At 38.9% G+C, this 21,924-nt stretch overlaps 1 long non-coding RNA gene and 1 pseudogene across 1 annotated transcript in view; one reads left to right on the top strand and one right to left on the bottom strand.

The window, feature by feature from the left end:
• The window catches only part of LOC134807202 (uncharacterized), a 465,560-nt gene that overhangs the window by 262,296 nt on the left and 181,340 nt on the right, over positions 1 to 21,924 (top strand). The window lies entirely within an intron of this gene.
• Positions 18,342 to 19,280, bottom strand: LOC101058366 (14-3-3 protein zeta/delta-like; annotated as a pseudogene).

The raw sequence follows: 21,924 nt of genomic DNA, 5'->3' as shown, positions 1-21,924 counted from the left end.
TGCTAACTGGTAAAGACAGTGTTTGAGCCAAGTCAGTATGACTCTGGAGACTGAGTTTTAGCAGAAATAGAACGTTGCTGACCAGAGGGGATGTGTCTTTGGGTAAAGTGCATGAAGGTTAAACAAGACACCTGCATCAGGAAATAAAGTATAGCTCTCCTGCAGAGAGCTTAATCCACAGGGACTACCCCAGCTTAAAGGGGGCAAACAAGCCAAAAAGTATTCTTCCAAAAGGATGGTGTCTTGCTTGGTATCCCATACTTGTCTTGTTTGGCTTCTAGAATTCACATCACCTAGGAGTTAGTGTGCCGCATCAATAACCTCTAAATGCAGATGCTTTTAAAAATGTCAGTACAAATCACAGCTGTTACATTTATGGAGAGTGCAAAAGAATCACTGCACTTTATATAGAAATAAAAAGTAACAAAATTTATTTCTATTGTTCTCTTTATTGACTAATGAATAGAATGATGAAATGATACCTGTAGGCATCCAAAAGGCCACCACCACATCGAAACTGATCTTGAGACCTACTGCTTTCACCTGTACACAGCTTAAGTCTACAGTCATAACCCACATTTTATTTTAGAAAAAAGGCGAGAAGACAGTGAAATATCACTGCTGCTGATTTTAGGAAACATGGTATTATTAGTTGTTATTTGGGAGGATTTAATCCCAAATTGTAGCCTTATCAAGATACTTTACAAGTGAGTGGTTGGCGGACTCCCCCAAGGGCTCTGCACCTATGACATGAAACATGGTAGCAGATATGATAGAAATTAGCCAGCCCAGACTCAAGAACCACTCCATCAGTACATATGTATTCATGAACATATGAACATATGAACATAGAACAGGGCTGGGCACTGCATTAATTAACGAAGTCTGTGAGCCAAGTGCTAGAGTGTTGGCCCACGTGCTTTGCACTATTAATTCAAGAAGGCATTTAGGAATTATTGAGTGGCAGATATCATGCCAGGCATTTACGCTCACAATAACCTTATTGGGTGAGTATGTTTTTAATCTCTGTTTTGCTAATGAGGGATTGAGACTTTGTATCCTTCACGGTTTGGTCAAGAAAACCAAAGACTCTCCAACTAGCCCAAGTAAAACCCTTTTTATACAGGAACTAGAGGCTTGCACGATTGTTGGGATCTCTTCCTGGATAAGGGAGCTGAAAATCAGAGAAGCTTCTAGTGGAATTCCAAAATCAAGAAACCTGTGCACAGGATCTCATCACCTGTGGCACTAAGGCAGGAATTAAAGGTGTTCGTCCAGGGGAAGATTCACACAACAACAATCACAAGAAAGAGCAGTCAGGGATTTTCACTGTCTGTGTCACCTGTGTGGGTACTTCTCCAGGTACCCTGGGTCATGGTTATGACATTCTTATCTGCCCATGTTTCTGCCTGCAACCACCACCAGAGAAGAAGTGCTCTCCTTCTCATCCAATGTTTAAATCTCACAAACATAATGGAATCGATCTTAGGACCATATAGGGAAAATGTTTCTGGGTATTGTTGTTACAGATTTTCCCCCTTCTATACAGAAGACAATGTAAAAGGGGCTGCTAATGATTCTAAATTGACAACAGAACATGAGAAATGTGCTGGTAAATGTGATGAAGCTTGTCCAACAGCATACAAGTCATTAGTAGCAGGAGTGTCAGGAATGGAACCCACAATGGTCTCACTCCAATGTGTATTCCACTGAATGACTGACATATATTACAAGAAATACAATATAGGAAATATTATATTACTAATATAATACAAGAACATTAGCCTAGGTATCCATGAAAATCTTCAAAGAACAGAAATAATTTGAGTTGGTCAGTAGAGTTCTTTCTCCCTTTCTTTCTTCTTTCTTTCTTTCTTTCCTTCCTCCTTCCTTCCTCCCTCCCTTCTTCCTTCCTTCCTCCTTCCTTCCTTCCTTCCTTTCTTTCTTTCTTTCTTTCTTTTTCTTTCTTTTGACAGGATTTTGCTCTATTGCCAAGACTGGGGTACACTGGCACAATCATAGCTCACTGTAACCCCCAACTCCTGGTCTCAAGCAATCCTCCTGCCTCAGTCTCCCAAGTAGCTAGGACTATAGGTGCATACACCTAGCTAATTTTATTTTTGTAGAGATGGGGTCTCACTATGTCACCCAGGCTGGTCTTGAACTTCTGGGCTCAAGCAGTTCTCCAACTTTGGCCTCTCAAAGCACCGAGATTACAGGTATGAGCCACCTTGTCTGGCCTCAGTGGGGTTCTAACGGGTAGATGGGAGCACTGTGAATATGCCAAAAGCTTGAAATGACCTGAGCAATCAGAGAGGAGTGTTGGTGCATAACAAATCAATCTGAAGGACTGTAAATCTGAAAGTGCATTTTTGTCACTTCTTGTCTCTGCCTCCAATTCCCGGCCTACCCTGGGCAGTGAATGAATAATTGCCGAAAATAATGACAATGACCTGTAATCAGCCATGTTTAGAAGCATCTGGATCCCTTCAGGCAGTGACAGTGGACTGAAAGGGCACATGTTATGCTCCTGCCTTCTCTTATCCCTGGCCAAAAAACAAGGTGAGCTGGGGAAAAAGTCCAGGACCAGCGTAAGTTAATGAGTTGCTTCTAATCTCAAAAATTTGTTATTGTGAGGCTGGGGTATTTTGCTCTTTTTTTTTTCACACTGGGTTTTTTTTTTAATCCTATATCTACATAAATATGACAAGATAGAAGAGGAAGGAAACAAAATGATAAGCAAACCAGATATTTGGATGTAAATATGAAACCCACACTTGTTCTGCATTCAAGAGCTACAGGATTTGACAATCATTACTTTGAAAACAGCTTCAGCTTGCTGCGGATTTTTTCTCTTCTCTGCCCATTTCCAGCGACAGAGCCATCATGAAGAAGGATGTTCGAAGGCATCACATCTATAACCTTTGCCAAAGGCACACACAATCTTTGGAAGGAAGACTTTTATTTTCCCTGTCACCTTTAATGCTGGATATACCAGCTGAAAGCTGAATTCCAAGTATAAGGTCACTGCACGGAGGCTTCCTAAAGACATAGAGCTTGAAAAGAAATCTTTTCTGAATGTCACTCTCATTTCAGCTCACATTTTCCTGATACAGCACAGATGTACTAATTGGCCTTGCTGTCGACAGAAATAAACAAAACAAAACATTATTTGCCAACATCCCCCATAGAGGCATTCATGCCCATAATAAGCACAGGTCTCAGTTCAGGGTAATTAATTAAGATACACACAGGAAATGTCTAATGCACAATTTCCTTGTTCACATATTGTATGAATGGCCATGTTCATTCTTTAGAAAAGAATACTGCGCATTTTGTCTTACTTGAGGTTTTGAAAGAGCCTCTTAGAGATCAAAGTATAGGAATCAGATGGTGAAAGTTTATATTTTTCTCCACACTTTGAGAATTTTGCTTTTTATTATTTTATAATTTACATTTCACAACACTCCCTTAAATAATGCCCACTCTCCTCTTGCAGTAATCATAACAAGGCCTGCTGTCTTAAACTGGTGGCCTACTGACCACATCTATCTGACAGATGGGTCTCAGAATTTTAAGCAAAAATAGCAAATTGGCTTCTTGCAACTAAAAATTTCACCAAAATTCAGATGATTTGCAATAATAGTAGGCCTCTGTCCTTGCATAGAAACTGGCTGAAATTAAGTCACTTCCACTTCCCTTTAGTGAAGCAGACCCTTCAATATAGCATCTTCTTAGCCCTGTTCACCTTCCTGTGTTACTCACAGTGTAGCTCACAGAGCCGCAGGTCAGCATCCCCTGGAAGTTTATTACAAATGCAAATTCAGGGCGGGGTGCCGTGGCTCACGCCTGTAATCCTAGCACTTTGGGAGGCCGAGGCAGATGGATCATGAGGTCAGGAGATTGAGACCATCCTGGCCAACATGGTGAAACCCCGTCTCTATTGAAAATACAAAAATTAGCTGGGTGTGGTGGTGCACACCTGTAGTTCCCACTACTCGGGAGGCTGAGGCAGGAGAATTGCTTGAACCTGGGAGGTGGAGGTTGCAATGAGCCGAGATCATGCCACTGCACCCTATGCTGGCAACAAAGCGAGACTCCGTCACCCCCACCAAAAAAAGAAAAAAAGAAATGCAAATTCACTGGCCCCACTCCAAACAATTCAATCAGAATATCCAGGGAAGAGGCCCAGCAATCTGAGTTTTAATAAGATCCCAGGTGATTCATATGAATATTAGAGTTTGACAAATCCTGCTCTCTACTAATTCACTTACCTGCCCAACTTTGCTTGACATTTAGATTTATGCCACTTAACCTGGGCCCAGCAAACACTGTTATTTCCCTAGGTTTCCATTCCCTTAGGAATCTCATGAGAAGAGCAAAACCAAAAACACTGGTCTTTATCTACAGTAGGTTAATTATAATTGATGCAATTTTCTTTTCCCCAGCCTGGATTATATTGCAAGCACCCAGTTGCTTTGCGACTTGCCAGAAAATGTGGACTTGGTGATAGTGGGTGAGTAAAAGCTATTGACACCTTTGGTTATTAGTCAGTGAGGTATCCCTGGTTTGTTTTGCTTTGCAGGATCACTGAAAACTGCCAGATTTATTTCTTTGTTTTCTGGAGCTCAGTTATTTTGCCACTCAGATTTTATCTCCTCCCCAAGGGCAGCAAACTGGCTTCAGGCTACAGCAAAAAAGAAGGCAAAGCAGAGTGGTCTTGTGTCTTCCCCAACCATGTTTAATCGCACAAGGTCCTCTGGCTAGAGCCATGTCCCTACACTACAGTATAAAATTAGACCTCTCCCAGCAGTGGCAGAAGCTTAGTGTCCTTCAATCACCATTCAAAGCTAGATCTTCTCTGCCCTAAAAAAGCAGTTTTAAATGGCAGCCCCACTGAGTAACATCATAGCTGATAATAGCTCTGTTAGATGCTATGTAAAGCATCTTGGCTAAACTCTTCATTACCATTTGAAAACATCAGATGCTTTAGAATTGCTTCAGGTCTTTAAAAATCCCAGCTTCTACTCCTGGCAGGACTAAGAGATTCAGTAAGCCAGAGTCATGCCTCAGCCCAGAGATTCAAAATCACTATGCCATGTAATGGTAGTTCACATCTCTCTTTAGATCACCCAAAGCTGAATAGTCTAATTGTTCACGCTCAATTTATTTGTGCTCTCAGTTGCATTCACATGGGCAGCGTGGACAGTCTAAAGGGGGAGCAGAGTGTAAAAAGCATTCAAATTAGCAACTGGTAGTTACAGTAATTGAGGAATCAGCCTCGAGGTTAAGGTATTGATTCATTTTGATAATATTACATATGCTGTGAAATTTTCTGATAGTTAAACCATCACTGATATCTACTGAGGTAATAATACACACTTAATAATGTTTCACTCAACACCACAGATTTGAAAATGCACTTCAAAGTTGCACTTTCTAGCTCCGCCATAAATTAGCCTACAGGGATTCTGTGGACACTGGCATCAGCTCAGAATTTCACAATTTTAGAAAACATCCCCAGCTTCAGCAGAGCCGGTGAGGTTTTCCTATCAATAACTTCAGAATGAAAAAAAAAAAAAATCTGCCTCCTTGTCTCTTTGCATCCAAATGGAACTTAAAATACAGTCACTCTTCTCAGGATCCAGGCCAGAACTGCCACCGTCATCTCTGTGCTTGACAGTAAAAGAAACACAGGAAAACCACAGGGTGCCTCTAGGTACTAAGCACTGGAAATTGGCTTTGCTAATAAAGAGAAAGTATCACCTACAGCAGCTACTGGTATTTGTCCCTAAATGAGTGAGGATACTCGCCTCCTGGGACCGCTGGGGAGGGATGCTGCAAAGGACTCAGACTTGGAGGAAAAGCAACTGAGAATATATTCTCTGAGGCTCTATCTTGAAATGTTTGTCAGCACAACTGAGAGTCCGTCTTAGAGCACAGGGGCTTCAGAGAGCAAATGAAAATGGTGTCTAACTTGTGTTAGGTGGAGTCCAAACTGTTTACTCCAGCATTCAATGCCTACCAGTTCTGGTCTCTCCCTCTAACTTTGTCTCCTATGGCTCTGGAGCAGGGACCATGTGACCTACCCATCTCCTAGGGACAAACTGTGCCTGTCTGCCTATCTGTCTGCAGAGCATACTCACAGACTCAGCCCCTACCTGGAGTTCTCCCACTTTGTTTATGCATCTGAGGCTTTCCTTTCTTTTTAAGACTAACTCTGTCCCATGTTCCTTCTCCAGAAATCTTTTCCTACAGCCCCAGGCCTCCCTCCTTCCTTTCATCCCTCTGCTGAGCTGGATCACATGGGCGTATGGTGGGTCCTACATAGTCAGTCGCCTTGCTCTCCTTTGCAGGATACATACTCAGTGAGCACTTGTTCTGGAGGAGACGTACCTTTTACTTCTATTATTTGTTCTTGTTGTTTATGTGGCAGGTGGAAGACCTCTGCATATCATACACTGGCTTGGCACTTTCACTCACCATTTTGAAGGCAGCAACATTTCTTCTCACTAATATTACTAAAAACCATGAATACAGGGAGGGGAGTGGGAGGCAGGTGGTATGTGTAATGCAGTTCTCCTGGGACTTAGCAATATGTATGCGGTGGAGGGTGGGGAGAGCTCAGCCGTCTGAGTTGGTGCAAGCTTAATAAATCAGGGAGCTGAGAATAAATCAGGGAGTGTTTGGAGAACTCCACCATTCATTCATCCGTCTGAATATGATCTAAGCCAGGCCAAGGAGGGTAAGGGAGCTTATTCACAAAAGCAAGCTTAAAATCTCCATGTTTTGAATAAATTCCAGCATTGATTATTTATTAATTCCACAAATATTTGTTGAGCATTTATTCTATGAAAAGAGCTGTTCTGAGTGCAGGAGTTGGGGTAATTCGCAAGGCAAACACTTTCCCTGTCCTCATATACCATGCATACCAGTAGCAACGATACTCCATAAGGGTGGTAGAGGGATTCAGTTTCTTCTCTGTCTCTAGGATTTAGGTTTGGAGATGGGTTTTGCAGGATGCATAGGAGTCTTTGAGGAGAGAACAGCATACGCAAAAGCATAAAATTTTAAAGCCATGTGGCTTAATTGGGAAAATGCAAATAGAGTTCAAAGACAAGAGCAGATGCTAGAATGGCCAGGACCCTTTTCATAGAGAGCCTCAAATTCCCACTAAGCCAGAGCACTTAGAATCACAGTAATAACAGGAATATAGAGTTGTTGTAGCCTTTTTCTTCTCCTCTGAATTAAAGCACAAAATAAATTTTAAAATAATCTTATTCTTCTTCAATGTCCACTCTGGCTTCAGAGGTAGCAGATGGTAGGTTGTATACGTTGAAAAAGCACAGAGAGCTCATAGCTCCTCTTTTTTCTGGATCACTTTCCAGGTCTCCTTCAGGGTCCAGTACATAGTAATAAGGTTTTTGCCAGATTATCTAAAAGTAGACACAGCTGATGCGTAGAAAGGAAGAAAAAAGAATAATCAAATGCCCCAGCAGCTCATACCCACTTTACTGTGATGCTCTCCCCTTCCTAATGGGGAGACCTTAGCTGGAGAAGTGGCTCCCACATTTCCTCTGATCACCATCAGTACATCTTTATGTTCTGGATAAAATACATCCTTTATCTCATTAAATTCATGTGCTCAATGGTTATTAAAATGGTGCACCAATACAGTAACTTTGTTTGAGGTAGTGTGCTGGGTAAATATTTTATTTTCTGATGAGTGCTTGAGTTTTATTTGCCAGCTTTAAAACTGGGGCAGAGTGACTGGAGATATGAATAGAGATATTTACCAGCACAAGGAGATGATACACAGATGTTAATGAAAGCTCTGGGGGTAGTTTTCTGGGCTGTTGAATGTAATTTCTCACATCCCCAAATGGCTGTAATAGGGAAACACCCTGAAAAGAATTCTCTAATGTTTGTGCATATGCAGCAGAGGATCATTGGGAAGTTAATGTGCTATGCAAGGCAGATATTCATTCATTCATTCATTTGGTATGGTGTAAGGCATGGAACTGAACACTGGATCTTTTCTGCCTCTCTGTCTGTCCATTTGGTTTCCTTACCCCAAATCTCCATTTCTGCCAAGTTAGCTTCCCTTTGAAGGTCAAGGCTAAAGCTTTTATTTTACCTCCTCTTAGCACCTTTCCAAACCTCCTGGACTGACTCATCTCCACTCATAGAGAACCATAGACACACTTCTGTTAGAATAATTTGCACATTTATTAACTCTTTGTTTATGTCCTTGTGTAGTTCACTGGATTATGGTTGCTTAAAAGCAGAAAGCATGCTTATTCTTCATTGTATTTACTCCATAACCCCTTTCCAATGTGCCCTGTATTTAGCAAAGAGATCACCATGTGTTAATCTACCCTCTCATTATTCCTGGTACCAAATATGTGTTTATTGGATGAAAAATCAGTCAGCGAGGCAGGAGATCTTGGCTGACTCTACAAAAGACACCTGACCTTTTCTGTACTTTTTAAGAGCTTTATGGGCTAGCAGTCATTTATGTGTTCATTCATTTTATAAGCATTTAATATGTCCTTAACATGAGCAGAACACTAGGAAGATGCAAGCATCTACTCTCAAACTCCCTGGAATCCTGGAGGAAGTAGTAGGAGCCATTGCCAAACAAATATAAATGTATGTTGTTGAAACTGTAGCTAGAAAATTTTGAGAAAATACAAAGTAAGGTCATGATCAAGACAGTATAATTTTGCTTCTAACTTCTTAGGACTACCTATGATTCTAGAAAATGGTTAGTTGTTCCTTGCAGACACAAGACACAGAATATATAATGTACAGCTATTGACCTTTGTCCATTCCCAAATCCAAATTCCGGCACCAAGATGATAATTTTTGTATGGAGGAGAACCTAGCCCAGCAAAATCTCAATTGTTCACTTGATGCTGAAGATAAGACTCCAGCCAATGATCTGATCCTAATCAGTAGCCAGATCTATACCTCTGAGACTCATGCATCTGTTTGTGTATTTACCTGGGACACTTCTTTAATATAAACCATATTTCCTCCACCCAGTGCACATTAGATGGGTTCAGTCTTCTGGAAACTTCCTGTGCCCGAGAATGGAAGTCTCTTACAATAAAGATTGCAGCTCTTGTCTCCATAAAGAGCCTCGTGCACTGTGTCGATCCTCTCCATTTCTAGATACTGTTCATTACACATGCCACATAGTCTCTTGAAATAATTTGGTACAAACACCATGGCTATTATCTAAAAAGGAAAAGAGAACACAGTAATTGATAATACAACCCTAAGAAAATTAATTATCCCCCTTTCTGATTTTCACTTAGAGCAAAGTACACAGTAACATTGCAGTCTATCCGCTGCCCCAACCTACTCCAGCAACTCTTTACTGAATGAGCAATTAGATGAACTATATATTGCATGCCAAGCAAACCCTGCCATGATAAAAGAACTTGTTTCATGTTATCTTTTCTTTTGTATGCCTAAGATTAGAAAATACAAATTCAAGTGACTGAATTATCTGCAATACAAATTGCTGATAATTTTTTAATGTGCCCTTGACTGCATACAAGAAGGAGAAGTGTAAAGAGGCTAGAAATGAGTGCCTTATCACAAAAACCCATCTGTGTGTTTCATGCAAGAAAAATAAGATGACATGATTTTGAAAATAGACTGATGAGAGGCCTAGACTTAATTTGGGGTTTGAAAGTAGAGAAAATGTCAAATCATCTCTAACAAAGGTCGACCGAAAGAGCAAGCATGCAGAAATGCCTGCCTTCTGGCTTTCTCAAGGGAGAGTCTTCATCATTGTAATCTGCTTGGATTCTTGGGGGAAAAAAATAGAAGAAGAACAATACTGGATCAAAGCAATGGGTGCTCTGTGACAGGAATGTACTTCCAGACCGAAATGTGTAACTATCTCTGCCACTTTGTTTTGCTTTTGCCTATATTGAGACAGAAATGCCCGGAAGACCAGCCTTTGGAACAGTCTAAACAAGTATAAAAAGGATGTCCATCCTTTCATTTTTCTCATAGTCTCTTCAGTTGGGAAAGTCCTTATCTTCAACACCATGCATAGCATCCCCGCCTGCTCCCTGCCACCTAGAAGCCCAAACATGATTTTGGCATGTCACATGTAGGTCGGCTCTGTCCTCCTCACCATCTCATAAGGTCCTCAGCTCTCTTTTGCTGTATTTGTCATTTTCTTATTTTATTCCCTTATCCCTCTATCTAGTTCCCTTATCCCTCCATCTGACTTTTCAACTAGTTTTTTGCTCCTATCAAACCACCTTAGCAATAGCCCTTGAAATGATATGTTAAAGTTATAGTTTAAATATAATAATTTAATGATAATCTTTGAATGATAAGGACCTCCTTTTTCTGCTATTACTACTTAAAGTCATGCCTAATATTCCGAATGTTAATCATTTTGCAATTCTTGCAAAATTTAATGCAAGAGAGGTTGCAAACTTTTGGTGTATGGAAGTGAGAGAATGAATAAGTGGTTTGGCACGGTTTAATTTTGACTGTGGAGTAAAGAGAAGAACCACTCAATTAATCTCTGGAAAACAAAGATTATCATGTGTGATGAAGAATTAATATTAGGGGACAGATATAACACCTTATAGATTACTTACTTTAGTCCTTACATATTTTGCAAATGAGGAAAGTTCAGAGACAGGTCCAGTAATTTGCCCAAGAGCATATTTGTAGCAAATGGCCGAACCAGGATTCAAATTATTTGTCTGCATTGTTGATAGATGTCTATATAATATGAATTCAGTAGGAAAGGAGGAAGGGTAAGAAAGGGGGTTCAAAAGGAATTCATGCCCCATCTATATACATCCCTTACAAACTCTCCAAACAGACTTGAAATTCCAGAAGAGAAGTTTCAATTCCTTTGGTTAAAATATTGTTCTGTTAAGAAGCAAATAAAAGCAATGTTGGAAAGATTAACTTTCAGCTCTCTGTCATTGTCACATTCATGACAGTTACCTTTGGAACTCTTCCTGAAAGTTGACTTTAATAATCAAAAGAGCCAGTGTGCCAGAAAGAGCTAGTACCCTATATAAACAGCCTCAGGCTTAGGGCTGAGGTGGGATCTGCTTTAGTATTTTGGTCCTGGCACTGTGTAATGTATGCCTTTCCTAGATGTTCCAAAGGAAGTGGCCATAACTTAAGAAAATCTAATTTGAAAAAGAATTAGAGAAGGATAATCATTGAAACACCTCTGCCCTGATTCAGTATATAATTTAACACTAATTTTCCACTCCTAAGGAGATGTTTATGCCATCTGTTTCGTGCTGTCTACACAGCCAGCTTCACAGTAGTTTATTCTTGGTCTCTTTGAATATACTGCATTTCTTGAGGGTTATTAACAAAAAGGCTTTTTCCTTTCAGATATGGCTCCTGGTTCATAACAATTCAAGAGCAAACAGATTGATGCTATAGAGTTTAAAGAGGTGCCCATCCTAGAACCAAACAAGGACCAACCAAAGATCATAAAGAAGGTCTACAGATTTTAAATATCTGTTCTTGGAAATAAAAAGAAAAAAAAAACAGAGGAAGGGAGGAAAGAAAGAAGGGAAGAAAGGAGGGAAGGGAGCAAGGAAGGGAGGCGGGAAGGAAAGGAAAAGTTTATCTTAAAACTCTGTCTTTTGTTCTGTACATTGTCTTTGCCAGCCTATTTCTAGAGACTTCAAACAATACTATCTACATAACCCATATAATTGAGCTGAGCTGAAAGCTACCTCAAGCTCCATGTTTTTTGTTTGTTTGTTTTGTTTTGTTTTTGAGATGAAATCTCACTCTTGTCACCCAGGCTAGAGTGCAGTGACGCGATCTCAGCTCACTGCAACCTCCGCCTCACGGGTTCAAAGGATTCTCCTGCCTCAGCTTGCCAGTAGCTGGGATTACAGGTGCCTGCCACCACACCTGGCTAATTTTTGTATTTTTAGTAGAGACGAGATTTCACCATGTTGTCCAGGCTGGGCTCGAACTCCTGACCTCAGACTATCTGCCTGCCTCAGCCTCCCAAGGTGCTGGGATTATAGGCATGAGCCACCGTGCCCGGCAAAGCTCCATGTTTTTATTGGGAGCTTTTATTTTCTTGTGTACTATCATCAACTTAATGACACAAACAAAATTTGCTCCCCAATACCAAAGCAGTGGGTTTTGTCTTTGTTAGACCTCTAACAAAGGTTATTTCTAACAGCCAAACTTATTTCCAACTTGGCTGTTGCCTGCAAAGAAACAGAGAAGAGTTAAACATAATGAATGACCAATAAATGTCAACTATGATGATGATGATTGATAATGATAATGATGATTGAGATCATTTTTGCTAATGAATATTTAAAAGACATAATTTATATCATGTGACTGTTGTAATTTCCATTTCTGCATGTACCTTTTTGTCTACTTAATTTTAAAGTCATTGCACAAGTATGCATTTGGGTACATACATATAGTCTACAGTTTTGAAATTTTTCATTTAATATGATCCAAGGAACCTAAAATTTATCATTTAAAAAATTTCCATTTGTCATTTCTACTTTTCTACCCCCAGGAGAGAAGTAAATAATGCTTCTTTAAAGATAGTATTCCCCAACTCACTCATAACTCACCCAAGGCTCCTTCCATTGCAACCCAAAAGCCTCCCAGAATAGCACTGCTCTCGTTCTTGGGAACCTCAAACCTATGAGGATGATGGACAGAATTTTAGTTCTCCATCCTCGGAGAGTTGGCAGAAACCACATTCCTGTAACAAGTCAGAGCCTCAGAGAAGAACAGCATTCTCAATACTTAGTCTCAATACTCAATACTTGGTCAGCTTGTGTTGACTTAAGGGTCTGGGAGAATGCTTGGGGAACTTCATGTCCTCTTTTTAAGAAAAAGGTATTATTTGGAGCTATTAAGTAGTTTCAGAACACAAATTATAAAAGTCATCTACCCTATGTGTTGCATTGTTTTTTTTTGTTGTTTTTTTGTTTGTTTGTTTGTTTTTTAGTATTTGCAAAAGTCAATAGGGAAACATACCAAACAAGGTACCTCACATCTTTCTCTGTATCTACAGATCTTCTTATTATGGTGTACATGACAGACACCTACTACATTATGTCCAATAATCAATTAATGAGATGCTATCCCTAAGAAATCTCATGAGCTAGTGACATCAGATGTTCAAGAGGGATAGAAAGATAAATAAAGGTATGTTTGTGGTGAACATGGACTTCGAATCCATTGCCAAATCTTCAGAGTGAGTGAAAATGGAGTTTATTGATAAACAGAGTTCATGCACTTTAGATGCTTGGATCCATGTAGCATCCTATAAATCAGAACAGTGGTGGGATTTTAAGTTAATTAGGGCATGATCAAGAGTACTCAAAGAAAGTTTACAAAGACCACCTGCTTGAGGTGCATATGATAAATCTGGGAAAATCCTCCCAGTAGAGGGGGCTGTAGGCTTATCAGTTGTACCTGTCACAACATGCAAACAGGGCAAATCTTAAGATTCCATTTATCTGTATATCCCTAGGACATTCTTGCTATAGCAAGATACATATCAAATATATCTATCCTATATCAAATACACATATATCTATTTATCTATTCATCTACTTATCAATACTTTTATCATCATCATCACAATATAGAAATTGGGGCTTGGGTGTGGAGAGTAAACAAAAGGAAGGTTGTATTTAACTCCAGGAAATGATAAGGGGGAAAAGTAAGGAACTGGAAAGAAATATTTTATATAGTTTTCCAAGCTTGAAAAATTCTGAACGTTTACAGGAAGATGAAAAATCCCTGGAGTCATTTATGACAACATAGATGGAATTGGAGGACATTAGGCTAAGTGAAATAAGCTAAACACATAAAGACAAATACTGAATGTTCTTACTGACGTGTGGAGTCTAAAACAATTGAACTCATAGAAACAAATAGGGAAGAGGTGTTTACCTGAGACTGGATGGTGGAGGATTGGCGAGATGATAACAAAGGGTACAAAGCCTTAGATAGGAAGAATGAGTTTGTTTTTGGTTTTTGTTGTTGTGGTTTGTTTGTTTTTTGAGATCTATTGCACAGTGTGGTGAATATAGCTAATCACTGAATACTGCATATTTCAATATAGCTAAGAGAGTAAACCACAAATGTTTTTTATCACAAAAAATGCCAAATATTTGAGGTGATGAATAGGTTAATTAGCTCGATTTAAACATTCCACATTGCATTCAAAAATCGTTACATCGCTTTTTACCCCATAAATATATACAACTATAATTTGTCAATATATCATTTTAAAAAATCATTAGAATCCATTTTCTTGGTCCTTGTGGGATTGATAACAAGCTCATGTTGCACATGGAAAGTTCTGACTTACTAGGATCATGATTCCTGAGGTCAAGGTGGAGTGGGATGGTGGCTAATATGCATATCTATTTCCAAGGATCTGGCACTAGCAAGCACTATTCAGGTTGTTTGGAAGCTAGTACAAAGGACCCCTGTGGAAAATGTTAAGGCTGAGGAAGAAGAACCCAGTACCTAGGAATCCTGACTCTAAAGAAATAAGGAGACAAAAGAGACTTATCCAGAAAAGTGATCGGCAAGGCACTTGAAGAAAGCTCTAAAGCTGATTGTTAGTGGGACAGATATAGTTAGTTGTAACAATCAATTGTTTTCTGATCCACATGCAATGACCTGTTGATCCCAGTTCACCAAAGATGCAAAAAAAAAAAAAAACAGTAAATCTAACTCATAGGAAAGTCATTAATAATGACAGCAATGATAGAAAATTGTCCCTTTCTTCTCCTGTCAAGTAGGATAGGGTGCTATAGCCATCAAGGCCCCAGGGTTCAGCATGACTAGGATTTGAAGACAGGGCATAACTATTGTGCTAGAGGCTTGAGGTGCAGGAAAGAAAAGGTCAGGAGGTGTCACAATGAAAACCGATAAACAGCTCTAATTGGACCATTTTAACGGCTCCCAAGAAGATTGTGTAAGGGCCCAGCAATCTCCCATTGCAAGAGAGAATTTTAAAGTCCTGGTAATTCCAGTGGTGGTAGCTCAGAGCCAAACAGATTCCTATCACCCTCAGTTTTATTATTCATACTAAAAATAAAAACACTTCAAGCTACATCTATCTAAAATAAAATAAACAAAAAGTGATAAACTGGCTTGTTGCAGGTTCATGGGTTGCCTCTGCCAGCGAAGACATATTGTCAATTTACTCTGTAAACCTTCCACAGGCGAAGTGGCTATTTCAAAATATTTTCAGTGGGTTCTTCATAACAGAATAGCAGAAATGTGAGATTTGCAGTGACCTTTTCATATGCCTTTAAGAGATTTTTTTGAATTGATCAAGTAAAAAAATGGAAAACTTGCTGTTTAATTCAATGTCACTGCTTTCACTGAGTATGATATCCACCCCCTTCTCGCTCCCTGCCCCCAGTGTAACAACAGATTTCATTACACCCATTTCAATAAATGGCCAGCATTTCACAATATATGTTTATATTATCTTAAACCTGTAATCCCTTAAATATTTGGAGCATAATAACTTCATGCAAGAGATAAAATAATTTTAGAGCTAATGTAGACTTTAGGAAACATACAGTTAATGCAACCATTTATAGATTTAAAAAATAGGCTAAGGGATATTATTCAACTTTCCTAAAGTGATTCAGCAGAGCCAGAAGTACATTTTAATCTTTTAATTCCAAGTCTCCTATTTTTTTTCTCCATTGCACTTTTATTTGAATGTAATATTTGGGACAATTATCCAAAAGGGCCAATAGTCCCCAATTTAATCTGCGGTCATAATAAAACAAGCAACAAAACAGCATTTGGGATTTCAGTTTCTCACCCTTATCATCAAGACTCACTACCTCCCATCATCAATATTTATTGAGCATTTACGGTGTACTAGGCACAATAGAACATACAGAAGACATTGTCCCTGCTCTTGAGGAGCTTACATCCTAAAAGAAAAAACACACCTTTTAAAATGGCATTTTTGTCTGGTGTTTTCTGCAGAGTACTGAGGAAATATTTTGTAAAGTGAGCTTTGGGTATAACTTAGCTCCATCATTATTTAGAGAATAGAGGAAGAGAAAGAGGAAGGATTTTAAAGGCAGACAATGACAGACAATTCAGGATAGGTAGGGTTTTAAAAGGAGATAGACACACTAAGGAGAGATTTGCTGCAGTAAATAGGATGAGGGAAGTAGTTTGTGGGATGTGAGCAAAGGAAGCACGGTGTCTTAGATATTGAGTAGAGCCAGAAAGATCATGCAGCCTTTTTCCAAGTACGTGGCCACCAAGTAGGAATGGCTGGTGACAAGACAGAACGCTAAAAAAGGAAGGTAATCTTGTGCCCTCAACACATAGAAAGAACAAGGGACCAAAATTGAAGGCCAGCTGTAAGAGTATCAAGAAACTCTTAGAAACCAAAAAGTGATCTGGAAGCACAAAACATAGTTAATGCTACCCAGCGTCATGATAGGCAAAGAACACTGTGGATTCCTAAGTTAGAAAATGCCATATACCAAAATTTTAAATGGAACATATTCCTTTTTTTTTTTTTTCCCAATCAATCTCCCCCTCTCCCAGAAAAAATAGGAGCTCATTTTTTTCAGGGTGGGGAGGAAGAGAGGGGATCATGGGACATGGTTGGAAACAGTAGTGATATTAGTAGTATTTTTGTTGTTATGATAAACTTCGAGAGGGGATCTTGGGACATGGTTGCAAACAGCAGTGATATTAGTAGCATTTTTGTTGTTATGATAAACTTTGTGTTTAAACTTGGAAAAGACCATTAGCTGCCAAGAGGGAATAAGGAATAAATTTCAAAAAATGTACAATTTCCTTTAGAGAAGTTTCAGAACCAAAAGACTAAGTTACATGAAAAGCTGTGGAAAAAGTAGTTGAAAAGTCCATTCATAAAACTTTTATTCCAGTTACATGAATTTAATACATGTGTTCTTAACAATTATGCTTGGATTGTTTATGAAAATTTCATAAGACATTAAACCAAGCTGGCCATCATTTCAAGTTATTTCCCTGTTAACTATTTTTACAGCACATGCATGTTAGGCAAGTATCAAAAAAAAATCACAAAAGCAAAAAACCTTAAAAAAAGCTAAATACATGGGTTTTTATTTTACTGCTGTGCTTGATATACATGAAGTAACGAATATCAAGCAATTCATTTTTCCTGCATCTTTACTTTTTCATTTGTTCTTAGATTGCCTAAAACATTTAAATACAAATAAAATAAATGTAGCAAAAATAATGAAAGCTAACAGCAGGTAACTTTACAAATAATGAAATGTGAACCATTTCTGCCCTTATCCAGAGTAAAATGGGTCACAACTTTGTCTAAAGGAACACTTCTGCAGCTGTAGTCAAAGGTGTGCACAGTGAGATTAAGTATTCCACAGATATACATGGTTTAACATGCGGTATCCATGGGATATCTGTTTCTACCACAGCCTTGTAAGTGCTCCAAACCTTAACGTACCCACAATTACTACACCTGTGACTGGAACCAATGATCCCTTTTATTCCCCACCAGGACAAACCAATATGTAGACAGTTTTCTTTGCTTAGATATGGACGCAGTTTTAACACTCGCCCTTGTGAAGCCACAATGTACCGAAAGTACTATAGCAAACATTTACAACTTGTATAAAAATTCCACATCCCCATATTGGCCACCTCAAGATGAAAACAGATAACTCCCTAAATGTTAACTGGCTCTACTCCTCTAATATATATATACACATATATATATATATATATATGTGTATATATATATATATACGTGTATATATATATATACATATATATATGTGTGTGGGTGTATATATATGTACACACACATATATACATATATATATATGTACACACACATATATATACATATATATATGTACACACACATATATATACATATATATATGTACACACACATATATATACATATATATATATGTACACACACATATATATACATATATATATATATTTTGTGTGCGTGTGTGTGTGTGAGACGAAGTCTCATTCTTGCCCCCCAGGCTGAGTGCAATGGCGCGATCTTGGCTCACTGCAACCTCCGCCTCCCAGGTTCAAGCGATTTTCCTGCCTCAGCCTCCTGAGTAGCTGGGATTATAGGCGCCTGCCACCATGCCCAGCTAATTTTTGTATTTTTATTAGAGAAGGGGTTTCACCATGTTGGCCAGGCTGGTCTCAAACTCCTGACCTCAGGTGATCTGCCCGCCTTGGCCTCCCAAAGTGCTGGGATTACAGGCATGAGTCACTGTGCCTGGCCACTACTCCCCTAATATTAAACATAAAAACCACATGGGAAATATAGAAATTCAAATAGAAGTAACACAAATCTGCCATAAATTGTAAACAAAAAACCATTTGTGGGACACCATGGATGACAAATGGTCTACTGTGTAAATTTTAGAATGAGGCAGACAAGGTTGGAAGGTCAGTTAATTTTCCCCTCTTTCTCCTGCTTCAGCTTTGTCTCCTTGGGTATCCAATGTCCACAATGTCAAGTTGTCTCTCGGTAATGGCATTATTAGCGTGCTGTCTTTGTATGACTCTTCACTTAATGTATCAAGTTCAGCAATGGCTTCATCAAAAGCCATCTTTGCAAGAGAGCAGACTTTATCTGGGGAGTTCAGAATCTCATAATAGAACAAGAGAAGTTAAGGGCCAGACCCAGTCTGACAGTATGTGTTGGTTGCATTTCCTTTTTGCTGATTGCAAAAGCTTCTTGGTATGCTTGTTGTGACTGACCCACAATCCCTTTCTTGCCATCACCAGCGGCAAGCTCAGCCAAGAAACGGTGGTAATCTCCTTTCATTTTCAAATAGAAGACTTTGCTCTCTGCTTGTGAAGCACTGGAGATCAAGAACTTTTCCAAAAGAGATAGTACATCATTGGAGATATTTCTTAGCTCCATCTCAATTTTCTCTCTGTATTCTCGAGCCATCTGCTGTTTTTTCTCAGCACCTTCCGTCTTTTGTTCAATACTTGAGATGACCCTCCAAGATGACCTACAGGCTCCTACAACATTTTTATAAGCAACTGAGAGAAGATTCCTCTCCTCATTGGATAATTCAGCTCCTTGCTCAGTTACAGACTTCATGCAGGCTGCCATGTTATCATATTGCTCAGCCTGCTCAGCCAGTTTGGCCTTCTGAACCAGCTCATTTTTTTCCATGACTGGATGTTCTGTGTCCAGAGTGGGTGGTGGCAGCAGATGGACAGGGGTTCAGCAGTCTCTGGACGGTGGTGGCAGCAGCAGTGAGGCTGAGACTGTGTCCCCAAGTCTTCTTTTATGGTTAATGTAAGTTTTATCTAATTAAAAAAAAAGCAGGAATGATAATAGTAATGATTCCAAGCTTCTGATCACTCCATTTTATTTTAAATGCTTTTAGAAATTTAATTTCTTAAAGCAAATGTTTTAATCATAGGCTAAATTTCTGGTTCTTGGGTAAAATTCATTCAGATATGACTGGGGCTCTGTCAAGGTATTGAATGGCTTGAGCGGAGATTGCTTGAATTTTTTAAGACCAGCAAACAGAAAGAAAAGTAGTCAAATAATTTGGATTATTCAAAAAAAGTTAGGCTTTGCAGATGCCAACACTGCCTGCAGCCCCCTGCCACCAGCCACGGTCATCCTCACTGTGTTCTTCAACAACGCTATTGCTGGTGAGCCCTTGGGCCAAGTTTCCTTAAAGCTGTTTGCAGACAAATTTCCAAACACAGCAGAAAATTTTCATGCTCTGAGCACTGGAGAGAAAGGATTTAGTTATAGGGGTTTCTGCTTTCCCATAATTATTCCAGGGTTTATGTGTCAGGGTGGTGACTTCATATGTCACAATGGCAGTGGTGGCAAGTCCATCTATGGGGAGAAATTTGATGATGAGAATCCTGAAACATACAGGTCCTGGCCTCTTGTCCATGACAAATGTTGGACCCAACACAAACAGTTTCCAGTGTTTCATCTGCACAGCCACGACTGAGTGGTTGGATGGCAAGCATGTAGTCTTTGGCAAAGTGAAGGAAGGCATGAATATCATGGAAGCCAGGGCGTACTTTGGGTCCAGGAATGGTAAGACTAGCAAGTAGATCACCATTGCTGACTGTGAACAACTCTAATAAATTGGACTTGTGTTTTATCTTCATCACCAGACCATTCTTTCTATAGGTCAGGAGAGAACTTCTTCGCCCTATTTGCTCACAGTGTCCTATAATCTTTGTGGTCTTACTGCAATCCCTTTGGGTTCCATATTTTTCTTATTCCCTTCCGTGCCTAGTGGAATAGCAGAGTTAAGTTCATGATTATAAAATAAAAACTAAATAAACATACTCGTAGTTCATTTCAGAAAGGTTTTACTTAAAAGGAAGAATAACAATATATTTCCTCATACCATCCATTAATAGATACCTAGAAGAAGGAAAAAATCACTGGGGTCATATAATGTTTACAGATTATAGACTGTGGTAGTGAGGGTCACTCCACCAGATCACTAAATAGAACCTAAGATGGAAACAAATTAGACACAATATCACATATGATGCGTACATATGCTTTGCCTTCTCTACATTGGCTTGGTGATTAAGTGGGGCTACATGAGCAGCTGGTCTATTTAGATTGAAAATAGCTGCCCTACACCCAGAGGAAGAAAAATGAAGTTCCATGTAAGGGAAGGCAGCAAAAGAACAGAAGGAAATGTTATGCCATATCTGTGTAGGTCATAACCAATGAGTCCAGTGTCATAAGAACAGTGTGATGGGGCAGAAGGATGGAGAACCAGAGGACAAATGGGAAGCTTCCTTTTCTGTGCAGTGGTGGCGAAGAATAGAAACCTCTTTCCTTCTCAAGATTTTTTTTCTTTCTTCTCTTTTCTTTTTTTCTCCCAATTCATTTAATCCCAAACCAAGGAAAGGATATTGCCATTAGTTGTGTAGATATAAGTCCAGAATAACTGTAACTCAAAAACAGGATGAAGCATAGCTATTATATATACTTCATTTATTCATATATGTATTAATATAATGTAGATCTGTAAGTTAAAGCTATCATTATTTATAGGGATAGAGATATGATGACTGTTTTTAATCTGTTGAAGTTATAAGTTTAATCAGAAAATCATTCTAACAAACATGGGTTTATAATGTGAGAAACTGACTCCAGAAAAATGACCTTAATGAATCCCAAATTGTAATAAAAGTCATTTGCAATTTATATAAACAACAAAATAAGAGTGAGTAAGCAGCAAATCAAAAATGTTGAAGGCTTTCTAAAAGATAGAACATTGATGAATTGTATGAAAGAAAGAGGGCACAGACCAAAACACATTGAAAAAAGATAATTAAAAGAGAGGATAATTTCAGAGGTTGTTTAGTCTCAGATATGATGAAATTAGAGAAAATAAAAGGGCTCTGGGAAAATAATCAGGATGCTTAACTAAAACTTTTTTAGAGCACAAGGTTGGTGGAACCTCCACTTATTCATGAATTTGCTGATGAAGGATTTTATCATTTGGAAGGAGAATCAGGGCAATGTATTAGGAGAAACAGATTCTTTACCCCAAATGCAAAGCATTGAGCACAACCTCTTCAGTAGCATATCCAGCCAAACTCTCAAAGATTTCAGAAACAGTCTTCTGTAGTCAGACATGGCATCTACATAAAGTAGAGCAGGGATCCTGAATGGCAAATATAACCAAACATTTGAAGAGGACCTACAACTCAAAAGAATGGCAACTTACTCCACAAATGAAAGGAATAATACACAAGGAGGCAAGACACATTTTACTTATTTTAAGATCTTCCTATAATTTGTTTTGAATGTTAAATATTCTAGAGGATATTACATTCCATCCATTTAAAAAGTACCCA

The sequence above is a fragment of the Pan troglodytes genome, chromosome 8 (assembly GCF_028858775.2).
Source record: "Pan troglodytes isolate AG18354 chromosome 8, NHGRI_mPanTro3-v2.0_pri, whole genome shotgun sequence".
Lineage (NCBI taxonomy): Eukaryota > Metazoa > Chordata > Mammalia > Primates > Hominidae > Pan > Pan troglodytes.
This window is presented reverse-complemented; position numbering and strand designations above follow the sequence as displayed.